The sequence below is a fragment of the Rhododendron vialii genome, chromosome 13a (assembly GCF_030253575.1).
Source record: "Rhododendron vialii isolate Sample 1 chromosome 13a, ASM3025357v1".
Classification (NCBI taxonomy): Eukaryota; Viridiplantae; Streptophyta; class Magnoliopsida; order Ericales; family Ericaceae; genus Rhododendron; species Rhododendron vialii.
The window spans coordinates 15,784,314-15,796,820 of record NC_080569.1 but is presented as its reverse complement, the minus strand read 5'-3'; positions in this window follow the sequence as shown (position 1 = coordinate 15,796,820).

Below are 12,507 nucleotides of genomic sequence, written 5' to 3'. Positions count from 1 at the left end.
TCCCTAAAATAGGTACTTTACTCCTTAAATTGATTTGTTTGCCTCCTAATCTATTTATATGTTTTAGTCTACTCCTTGTTCTGCTTCTCGTAAAATTATTGGATGTGTTGGGTTGTGGCAAGGCGAGAGGGAAGGTGGTCGTACGGGTGCCGTGTCGGTTTGTGCGTGAGTGTTGTGAGGGGAGATTTTGGTGGGAATGGCCGAGAGAGTAAGGGTGGTGTTTTGCTTATTATAATGTATTTAGTAAATAGAACCTAATTAATATTATTCTAGCCTAGGTTATATGGTTTGGGTGTTTTGGATGGAACCAGTTTGTATGCACGTGGGTGATCAACCGGTTCATGTGAATTGGAGTTAAATGGTTGGGCTTCAATGGTTGGCTGGTGACCTGGTTTTAGTTTTAGGTTTCATTTTTTTTAGGTAGTCCCATGTTAGATATGTAGATATCGTAGGTGATAATATTGTATATGATTATTTTGTTCAGGTTAGCATCTTTTTGCTTGATTCAAGATGCATTATATTTTGGCCCAGGTGAGTGGTTAAGCAGGTTACGTATTTGCGAACTTTCTCATATCCTTTAAATTATTGTTTTAGAAAATTAATAATTAAAATTGGGAACATGTATTTGTTTTATTTGGTTCTTGAAATTGGCATGCGGATTGGTGAAACCATTTGTTGATCAAATAATCTTTTGGTGAGAACTTTGTGGATATTGATGGGAACATATTTTGAAAGTCCAGGGAAATTAACCCTCTGTGTGCGGGTGACTCTGGCCATTAAGGAAGAGACCGGATTAGGCCGGTGACCCTAATGCTCAACGGTTGTTATTGACCAGATCATTCTTAGGGAAAAGTTCTACGGGCTGCCTACTCGTGGTGACTCTAAGTTTCGACATTGGATCCAATTTTGAGATATTTGTTTACTGGCACTTGGTACTATTTAGTATTGGTTGTGGTTCCCTATTGTTGTTTGAGATTGGATTGAGAACACCATTAAGACTTATCGAATGAATCGTTAATTGAATTAATGGATTATTTTGTTGTTCACTACATATGCCAAATTTATGTTGACATGGTAAATTATTTTGATCCCCGTTTTGGAACTGTATTTAATATACATGCTTTGCTACTCACTGAGCTCGTCAGCTGACGGATTTATTTGAACTTCTTCTTCAGGCAAGTTAGGGAGTTAGGTAAGGACTCTGGCGGCATCTCGGGGGCTTCTTTTAGTTTGACCTCCTTAGGATGTCTCATCATATTTTTATTTTATTAATCGCTTCTGCATTTGAAACATTTGTCGATTATTTGATTCTTTTTATTATTGGTGGATCACTTGGTATTATTTGGTTCGTGGGATGTTTTTGCCCCATGCTTTTGTCTGAACCTTTTTAGCTGATACTGTTTTAAATAAAATTTACTCAGTGATTCAAAGCTTCGGCATTTAATTTATTTTCTTTTTAGGCTACGTGTTCCATGGGTTATTCTCATGGTTCACGGCCGGTCACTTACCATTTTGGGGTGCAACAATTTGGATTTGAAGAATTTCATCATTGGAATAGTGCTGATAAAAAGTTTAACATGTATGGAACACACAAATACTTGGGCTTCCAAATATTGCTATGGAATAAACAAGGATTCTCATACCAAAATATAGGTCTATTGCGATAGATTCTGAAAGAATTACAAGGTCCAACGATAAAATTGAACCAGATATTTGTTTTGCACCACATCGGCCAAATGTATTTCAAAACAAGTATCTAACTATGGTTATTTAAAAGACAGAAAAAATAATAATGGGCACGAGTGGAAAATAAACAATGACTTTTGGATCCATTCTTAGAATAAGACAAGTAATTGATGAAATGATGATTGGATCTTATAATTAGCTCAAGATAGGATACATAGCTCAAAGAAAGTGAAGCATACAACAATATGTGCATTCAAGGGCTGAACAACTCCAATATTTAAAATTGAACTACGTTTACTGAATTAGAGTTTTGTAAGGTCGGACACATGTCTTGATGTGATGTCAAAAGAATTGAAGGTTGTGAATAGCTGATAGTGCACTTATCAAAATAACTGAGAATTTGCTCTGAGCATGCAATATGCAATGGATCAGAAAGGTTAGACTCATAATTGAGTAAACTGTTGACTTTACAATCAAATTTTAGTCAAATTAAGAAAGGTGGGAACATATGATCTTTACGAATAACAAACTCATAAAATGTCACAAGGATTCGGAATCTGGAATTCACAAGGAGTTTAACGATTTGGGGTTGAGTTGAATTCATAGTTCTAATAGTGAAGAGTTAAAAAGAGTAAAGAGAGATCAGAAATAGTGAGCGGTTTGGATAAAACCAATTGAATGAGAAGTAAAGTTTAGATGAATAACCGGCAAGAGCTTTTCTATCCCCCTTAAAATAATAGAACATCCTAGCAAGAGATTGGTCATCGCCTTCTCAGAATATTCACGACCTTGAACTCTTCTCGATCTGTTTGAACTATGATGGTGTTGCCGTCGGATGTAGTTTGCATAGTATATAGCTGGATGACGATTGTGAATATCTGACTGCATCATGATTTTATTCGTCGATCTACTATTTTTGAGGAGTCTACGATGCTTGAGGTTGTGGCGTTGAAATAGTCGATGTGGCAATCGCTTGTAGAAGTTGCAAAACTTCCATGTTACTCCGCATCACATTGGGCTTTGTGTTGCGTTGACCTTGAGATTGATGTAAGCATTTTGACATGGGCGGCGTTGGCATCAATGTTCATGCGAAGTTAGGGTTAGGGGTTTCTAATTACGGATTCATGGCACGGATTTTGAAATTGCAAGAATAAAACAACTTTCAAATTTTTATTTATTTCTTTATTTTTAAAAAAATGAAAAAGACAATTGAAAGTATCTATGCAGAAAGTGTCAATTATCTAATTAACCAGTGTCACATGGGCCAGACACATGTTGCTACAATTAACCCTAGCATCTAATTCATACATGTAACTCTTAAGTTATCTCATGGTACGTTCTCACAATTGCCCTACCCTTTTCAACTTATCTCTGATCGCAGTCTTGATAGGGATGAAAGATTCTCTTTAAGCAGGTACTCAATCTCTTAGGTAGTCTCTTCATCAACCTCAATCTCTTCTCCCCCAATTGTAAAGGCCCGCCTCCTCATCTTCAAACTAGAACTTTTTGACCGCATTGACCAGCTCCACATATACAATAGGATTGAGTTCTTCTATCTCTTTCTTAGGATCGTTCATTCCAATATTTTGGCAGAATTGCTTCACGCGACAACTACTACCATATTTATATGCTACTTTTACAATAAAACATCGTATAGTAGCTAAGATAATAAATAGATTGGGCGCTTAACTACCCGGGATGTCACTCTTGGAAAGTGCTCTACCCAATCTACCCAAGGCTTAGGGTTTGAACCTAAAACTCTGATACCATTTGTTGCGCCTCGAAAATTCGGAGACATTAAAAAATAAATTAAAAAGAGATTTTTAATTAGTTTTCCATTTCGAAGCATTTAAAATTTCAAAAGCCTTGTAAATTCCAATCAAATCACAATTTATCAACCTTAAAGTATTTTGCTAGATTCTCTAACTGTACAATATTAAAATAATTAATTGAAATTACAAAGCAACTAAGGGTGTAACCATTGTTCGATGATATCTTATTCGGTCAACGTCAAATCATTCCTTGTCTATGCCCTTCTGTTCTGTCTTTAATACCTGGCGTTCGAGTTACCAGGGCTACATAGTACCGTGAGCGATGACACTCGGTAGCCAAAACCCACCCGAACCCATAACTTGCAAACAAAGGCATGTACAATATGGTTAAATTAACAAGCATTTTAAGCAGCAACCGATCAATTCAATTACTAGCGATTAATTTAGAATTTAACTTGACATACTTTACAGGTTTTGCTAGTAGACTACTCTCATAATTCTAGGTCCATTAGGCTGCCTTCAAGGTCCTGCTAGGCTATCCTCAATTTCTGAGGTCCTGCCAAGCTACCCCTGAGGTCCTGCTTGGCCACCCTAGCTACACCGGGTCTTTCAGACTGCCCTCAAGGTCCTACCAGGTTGTCCCCAATAACACGAGGTACTGTCAAGCTACCCCCGAGGTCCTGCTAAGCCCACTACCATTCATCTGTTTCCCTTTTCCATTAATCCTATATTCACGTCTAAGGTGATAAATCCACATATCGCAACCAACCCGGGAACCTATTTGTCCATCCTACAAGTACAATAAAGTATCATTCAATCCAACATTTTAACTAAACATAATTATCATGCTAACAACATTTAATCATGTGATAAAAGGAATCATGCAATAAAAACAAATCAAGTACTTCTTTTTATTTTCTCTTTTCCTTTTTAAAACTAAAATCTACATGTACTCTTAATCATCTCGGGTGTATTGTCAGTACCTAAATAATTTATGATCACAATAAAACTAGGATTTAATCAAACTAATTAACTTGGGGTTTATAGTATTAACCTTTAATACTCAAGGTTCAATTTTCTAAGCTTATCTAACTTGAGGGCTAAATTGTAATTAATCTAAAACAATTTAAATAAATAAATAAAAAAAACAGTAGCCATGGCCAACGGACACCGCGGCCATGGATTTTGGAAAATTCAGCGGATTTCGGCGGGCTTACGACCGGCGACGTTGGGTTCGATTATTTTTATACTGGAACGCAAAGCAATCAACACGGAACATAATATATATTTAGGGAGGTGAGTTCAGACTACCTCTCGTCTGGCGAAAAGATTTTCGAAGTGAACGGTGGCGGGTAGGAGCGACAACGGGCTCGGTCAAAAGGTGGTAGTGTACGGTAGTGGAGGACCCGGCTGGTGGGGGTGCCGCCCGGTGGTGATAACTACTCCGGTTGGTGGTTGGATGAGCGGTGGCTGGAGGTGGTGGTCCGGTTGGGAGGTGGACGAGGAGGTGGTGATGGCAGCAGGAGGTGGTGGTGATGAAGAGGTGGCGGCAAAGGGGCTACTCCTCTCTCTCTATCTCTGCCGTGAGTTTTTGCAACAGGAATGCTACGTACACTACAAACTTTCACAACACCATCCACTACATCCCAAAACGACGTCGTTTTGGGGGTCCCAGAAAAAAAGAAAAAGAAAAATCTGAAAATCAGAACGCGCGTCCCCGTTTCCCCTCCCCCTATGCTTCAGTCAGAACGGAGAGAGAGAAGAGGACCACCACAACTAACCCAACCCACCGCCCACCACAACCATTGCTGACAATAGCGACGAAGAAGACGCCTCCACGACCGCCGACTACCACGACCGCCGTACACCGACAAACTTTGAACCACAATCACTGGTATCGATCTCGAATGTTGACAAAGGTCTCGACCACCGCCGCCGCCATATGCCGACGAAGGTCTCTCTCTCAAACGTTGGTATCTATCGAACTAGAGTTCCAATTTCAATTCATAGATATTGGGGATTTTTGCCAAAAAAATTAGGGTTCCAATTAATGTTCCAATTTCTCTCTCTATTTGGCTTTTCAGTTTATCCCAAAATACAACGAATTTTCTTGCCTCACAATCTGAAGAATTCAAAAAAATGTAATCCAGGGTAGTAATTTACCGTCCCTTAGTCCTAACTCGTAAGAATCTTACAAAACATTTGTACTCAATCCATCCCCAAACATTTGCTTGGCTGTTCATTTGTACTCAATCCATCCCCAAACAAACACACTGTCATGAGAATAGAAACAACAATGACAACACAACAAGAGAAAGCGACGGATCTATTAGTTGCCAAACATTTTACTATCATGTGCTTTTTGTAGTTGGTTTTGGATTTGTATCCAATTGATGCAAATCCAGGGGGAATTTCTATGAATAGAGAAGGTCCTGTGTATATAGTTGGTTGTGTTCTATAGGTATGTTTAAAGTAAAGGGATCATGCGCAATAGAGAGATCATAATAAATTTTGGTAATAATTATGGATGTTTAAGTTGAGTTTATTATGTTCTTGTCTTTCTTGAATGTGGGCCGTAGTTTGTTGCAAAGATACTTTCCTTGGATTGAGGTGGTTGAACAGCCTAAAGTTTTGCTGGCAACTTGATTATCTTATTCTAGGCTTTCTAGTGATCTCAAACACAACAAGAATACCAACTGCTTGGCAAAGAAAAGAATTTGTTGGGCATGTTTTTGTTTACAATTTTAGGTTTCATTTTTCGAAAAATATGAAAAACTTGTCTGGCAAAGTGTTTCCGGGGCTGGTTTTGGGAATTTTTTTTGAAAGCAACTCACTTTTCAGGAACTCACTTGTCTGGTAAACAAAGTCTTGATGTTTTTTAGATTGGTACTGAATAAGATTACAAGAACCAAGTCCACCTGATTTTACTTATCCTCAACTTCATTACCTTGGAATGATGCTCATTTTCACTATAGTGTATCTCTTTGTGGCAGGCCTTCTTGTTTTTCTAACCGTTTCGGCACTCTATGAGAAGTATGAAAGAGGGAGAGCATAAAGCAGTTCCACCATTCCAAAACTGCTACTGTTCTCGATCATCCTTTTTGCATCCAACTCATCTATAGTGCCACTATCCCAACAAGAGGGAGATCGAGCACAAAGCAGTTCCACAACTCCAAAATGAAGTTCCCCTTGGTGTATGGAGCATCCAGCCAAGAAGAGATGCTAGCGACACTTAGGATTATAGCTTGTAATATAGCTTATGTTAGACGATGATGATGATGTTCGGCTCATGCCTTTTTTGTAAAACATTATATATTCATGTCGGTTTGATCTAAAACTTCTGTTTCAATTGCAATTTAACTGCTGTTTTGCTCTTTTTTCTATTGCTATTGCTGAGTGAGACGCTGTGACGTTGGGTTAGACCGAAAACAAGGAAAATTATGCCGAATTTTACTAAAAATACCTTGAGACACATCTTTCAAGATATGCTACGGACACGACACGATACGTTTGACTGCCGTAAATTGAGACATATCCGTATCGTATCTTGAAAGATGTATTGTATCGTATTCATATCCGCCATTTATCTTGAAAGATGTTAGAATAAATGCATATACAAAATAATATCGCTATCTTGGGATTGTGATTTGATTGTAATTAGGATGATTTTATTTCATAGTTAATTAGTATGATTTTCTTTCCATAGTTAGGCTCTCTCCTCTTGTATAAATAGATGTCTTATTGTATGGTTTCAATAATCGAATTCAATATTTTTTCTTTCATATTTAACATGGTATCAGAGCTATGAGATCTAGGCCCTGTGGATATTCGCTCTTGACGGGCACTTAGTTACTTTGTCAATCTCCTCCACGCGCGCTCGTGGCTTTTCGATTCATGGCTTCTTCGTTTCTTTTCTTTCAAACTCAAGTTGGTAGACCTACTTGAGTTTGAAGGGGGATGTTAGAATAAATGCATATACAAAATAATATCGCGATCAAATCGCGATCTTGAGATTGTGATTTGATTGTAATTAGGATGATTTTATTTCATAGTTAATCAGTATGATTTTCTTTCCATAGTTAGGCTCTCCCCTCTTGTATAAATAGATGCCTCATTGTATGGTTTCAATAATCGAATTCAATATTTCTTCTCTCATATTTAACAGATGTATTGTGTCGTATACGTATCGTATTTTGAAAGATGTATTGTATCGTATCCATATCCACCATTTATCTTGAAAGATGTATTGTGTCGTATCCATATGCGCCATTTATCTTGAAAGATGTATTGTGTCGTATCCGTATCGTATCTTGAAAGATGTATCGTATCATATCCATAGCCGCCATTTATCTTGAAAGATGTATTGTGTCGTATCCGTATTTTTTGAAAAATTCGACAAAATTTTCCTTGTTTTTAGTCTAGCCCAACGGCATAGCGTCTTAGTCAGCAGCAGTAGCAACAGAAAAAAGGGCAAAAACAACAGTTCATGGCAAAACAGCATTCCCATTGTTTCAGAAATTTTCAAGGTAGATAGAACTTCTGAAGTAAAAAAAAATAAAAATCAGGCATTGCCTATAGAGCTTCAGGACAATAAATCATCAAGAAAATCTATGTAGAGAAGTTCCAAGAAGTTGACGCCATAGTGATATTTGAATTTCATAATGTACCATTCATTATCTCAAAATATACCACTCTGAAACCAATATGTACAACAACAAAAATGGAGTACAAACTTGTATCTTTTTAAACAAGCCATGAAACATTGTCAAATTGGGGCAAAGGCCATGAGCCGAACATCATCATCATCGTCTACCCTAAGCTATATTACAAGCAAAATGAAAAAGAAAAATCCTAAAGTGTTGCTAACATCTCTTCTTGGCTGGACACTCCATACACAAAGCGGAACTTGATTTTGGAGTTGTGGAATTGCTTTGTGCTCTCCCTCTTGTTAGGACAGTAGCAATTTTGATGATCTGGGACAGTAGTAGTTTTGCAAAAAGGAGATCCCCTCTTGCATAGCTTTGTGCTCTCCCTCTTGCATAGTACCATTCAAAGTGGTTTCGTGGTACTCCTTGTTCTTGATCTTGGTAGGATTCTTCTAAAAAATCTGAATGTAAATCAACAAGTGATCAACACACCAAGAATATGCAAACCGTTCAACATCTAGCCAATTGATTGCCAACAATGTATCATCCTACCTAAAAAAGGGTAAACCCTCACATTAGCATGCTCAAGACACATAGAACTATTGGAATATTTGAGTAGTTATGAGTCTTGTCCCACATTGGTTAAACAAGTCTTGTATCAAGTTATCTCGTAATATAAATAATGAATCTCTGTGTTAGGGTTAGTCAACACCCTATACACTTTTTCTCATCTCTGACAACATGGTATTTGAGCCTAACCCTAACCTACCACCATAGCCACTGCCGCCCTACGCCATCATCTTGACACCAAAAAAAAAAAACCCCTAAAACGACCTACCCAAACCCTTTGGAATCCTAAAACAACCTATCCACACTCATCAAAACCCTAAAACGACATTGTTCACATGACTGTTCATCGCAGCACTGTTCATTGTAGCATTGTTCACATCACTGTTCATCGGTTATTATTCGCGCGACACTGTTCATCGGGTACTGTTCACGTGGCACTGTTCATTGCGGCATCTGTTGGCATTGATCTTGCCATTTTCAATCTGAAACCCCTATTCAATCTGCTTGTCTCTTGGCCATATGATTTAAGGTGATTTTCTGAGATACAATCTGTTCCTCCTTCGTCCTTGGTTGTGCCAAGTTGTTCTTGATGTGGATTGGTGTTCATGGATGGTCTGCAATACCGTTCGGTTGTGTTGGTTTAGTGTTTGGTTCAGTGTTTGTTTGGTGTTGCTGTTGGTATTAGCCTTGAGTTTTTGCACTAGCAACATAGTAGTTATTGTTGCGGTCTTTCTTGAGTTGATGATTATTTCGTTCGTATTGGAGGTTGGTTACTGATTCATTGTTGCGTTGTTGTTTCTCTCGACTTTAATGCTATCGGATCTTGTTTACTTGGGCCATCATCTTGTCTTGTGAGTTGATATGTTCATTGCTTGGTGATCTATTTTATTGCTTATTAGTTGTTCGGTGGTTCTTCCTCGGTTGTTAGATTGGTGGGTTGATTGGTCGGTAGTTGGTGACATATTTGGTTGGTTGATCTATCGATAGCTGACTAGTTACCTCTCATTGTATGAGATATTTTTGCAATTTAATTTGATTATACTTCCGCTGTTTCTGGTGCTTTTAGTTCTTTATTCAGTCGTGGCCGTGGTTGCGGTCGTGATTCTGGGTACAGTGGTCGGGTTTTTGACCATGTTTTTAGTGGTCGTGATTCTAGTCATGGTGGTTGTGGCTTTCGTCCTAGGGGCCGCATGTCAGGGGGAGGTGGCCACAGTCGAGGTCATGTTTTCAGACTGTGTACTCATTGTGGGGGAACAAATCATACAGTGGAGTATTGCTATGACCTACATGGTTTTCCTCAGGCTCATCGGGTTACTCCTTTCAAAGATGTTCGGCAGGTTATTCACTCTACTGCTATGGTGACTATTTCTGTGGAAGAGTACCAACGCCTTGTGTTACGTCAGACAAGTTCCTCCATTGCTATGCTATCTCAGACAGGTTCTTCTAGTGCTTGTATTGCATCTTTCCATTTTTCTATTCCTTGGGTTATTGATTCTGGTGCATCTGATCATATGACGGGTACTTCTACTATTTTTTCTAACCACCAGTCTATTGATAAACCATCTCATGTTACCTTAGCCGATGGGTCTACCATTGATATTATTGGTTTGGGTTCTGTTTCTGTTACTTCCTCTCTGACTTTGAATTCTGTATTGCATGTTCCTCATTTTCCATTAAATCTTATGTCTGTTAGTAAACTTACCAAATCTTTAAATTGCTCTGTCACATTCCTTCCCGATGGTTGTGTGTTTCAGGATCTCAAGACGAGATGGAAAATTGGTAGCGGTACTGAACGTGGTGGCCTGTATTACTTTATCGACGTTGTTCACCCTAGCTTTGTTGCCCTACAGTCTTTGGTGTCACCCTATCAACATTATTGTCGTCTTGGTCATCCATCTCTTCAGAACCTTAAACGGCTAGTACCTTCATGTAGCCGTGTTGATGTTTTGCCCTGTGAAGTCTGTGAGTTCAGTAAACATCGTAGAGTGTCTTTTTATCCTAGGGTTGAGAGTCGTGTGCCTCGTCCTTTTCAATTAGTTCATTTTGATATTTGGGGCCCAATGCGTGTCCCTAATGTTTTTGGCTTCCAATATTATGTTATCTTTGTCGATGATTATTCTTGTGTCATGTATCTTTATCTCATGAAAGAGAGGTCAGAGTTGTCTTCTATTTTTAAGTCATTTTATACAGAGATCAAAACTCAATTTGATACTTGCATTCATATATTTTGTTCTGACAATGCGTGTGAATATTTTCATAATTCTCTTTCTAAGTTTTTTGATGATCATGGTTAATTCACCAATCTTCTTATGCTTGGACTCCACAACAAAATAGAGTTGCCGAACGCAAGATTAGGCATTTATCAGAGGTTATGTGTGCTCTGTTATTCCAAATGCAAGTTCCTAAGTCTTACTGGAGTTATGCTGTTCTTACAGCATGTTATTTGATTAATCGTATGTCATCTAGAGTCCTAGGCAGTCAGATACCCCATACGGTTTTATTTCCTGATCGGCCTCTCCATTCATTATCCATACGAGTGTTCGGGTGCACCTGTTATATTCATATTCTTGATCCTGATCGGGATAAACTTGATCCATGGTCAATTCGGTGTATTTTCCTGGGATACTCGCGCACTCAAAAAGGGTATAAGTGTTACTCACCGTCTCTACGTCGTCATTTTGTTTGTGCTGATGTCATGTTTAATAAGTCATTACCCTTTTACTCGGGTCACCGTACTCCAGTTGACCTTCCTGAGACTGAGTCTGTGTTTCCTATTTGTGTACCATCTGTGCCACCTTTGCAGGTGTATGTTCGTCAGCATAAAGTATTAATAGCCCCATTAGTGCCTTCCGCCGCGCTTCCTCCGTCTCAAGATCTAGTTCTACAACCACTGCTTCCACCACCCCACCACCACTACCTCTACCTTTACCATCACCTAGCCTTCCTATAGCTCTTCGTAAAGGTATTCGGTCTTGCACTTCTCATCCTATTGATAGTTTTGTTTCCTATGCTCACCTGTCTCTGTTCCTTCGTGCTTTTACTACTTCTGTTTTGTCCATTTTTATTCCTAACACTGTTCAGGAGGCCTTATCTATTTTTGAGTGGCGGACAGCTATGGAGGCTGAGATGACTGCTCTTCATGACAATGACACTTCAGAGTTGGTTCCTCTTCCGTCAGGCAAGTCTACTGTTGGTTGTCGGTGGGTATTTACGGTCAAATATCATCTCGATGGGTCTGTTGAGCGTTACAAAGCTCGTCTTGTTGCTAAGGGATATACTCAGACTTATGGTATTGATTATGCTGAGACTTTTTCTCCAGTTGCCAAGCTTGGTTTTGTTCGCCTTCTTATCTCCCTTGCAGCCAATCTTGGTTGGCCTTTATTCCAGTTGGATGTAAAAATTCCTTCCTTCATGGGGATCTCTAGGAGGAAGTTTATATGGAGCAACCACCTGGGTTTGTTGCTCAGGGGGAGCGTAATCAAGTTTGTCGTCTTCGCAAAGCACTATATGGCCTTAAGCAGTCTCCTCGGGCCTGGTTTGGCAAGTTCAGTGATGTAGTTTTGAAATTTGAGATGAGTCACTGTCAGTCTGATCATTCGGTTTTCTCTCTCACATCTGACTGAGAGAAAGTATTATTGATTGTTTATGTGGATGATATTATTATTACGGGCGATGATCAAGAAGGTATTGATGAGTTGAAGAAATTTCTGCCGAGTAAGTTTCATACCAAAAATCTGGGAAGGTTGTGATATTTTTTTGGGTATTGAGGTTGCACGATCTCAAAATGGAATTAGTTTATCGCAGAGAAAATATGTGCTAGATAGTCTAGATGA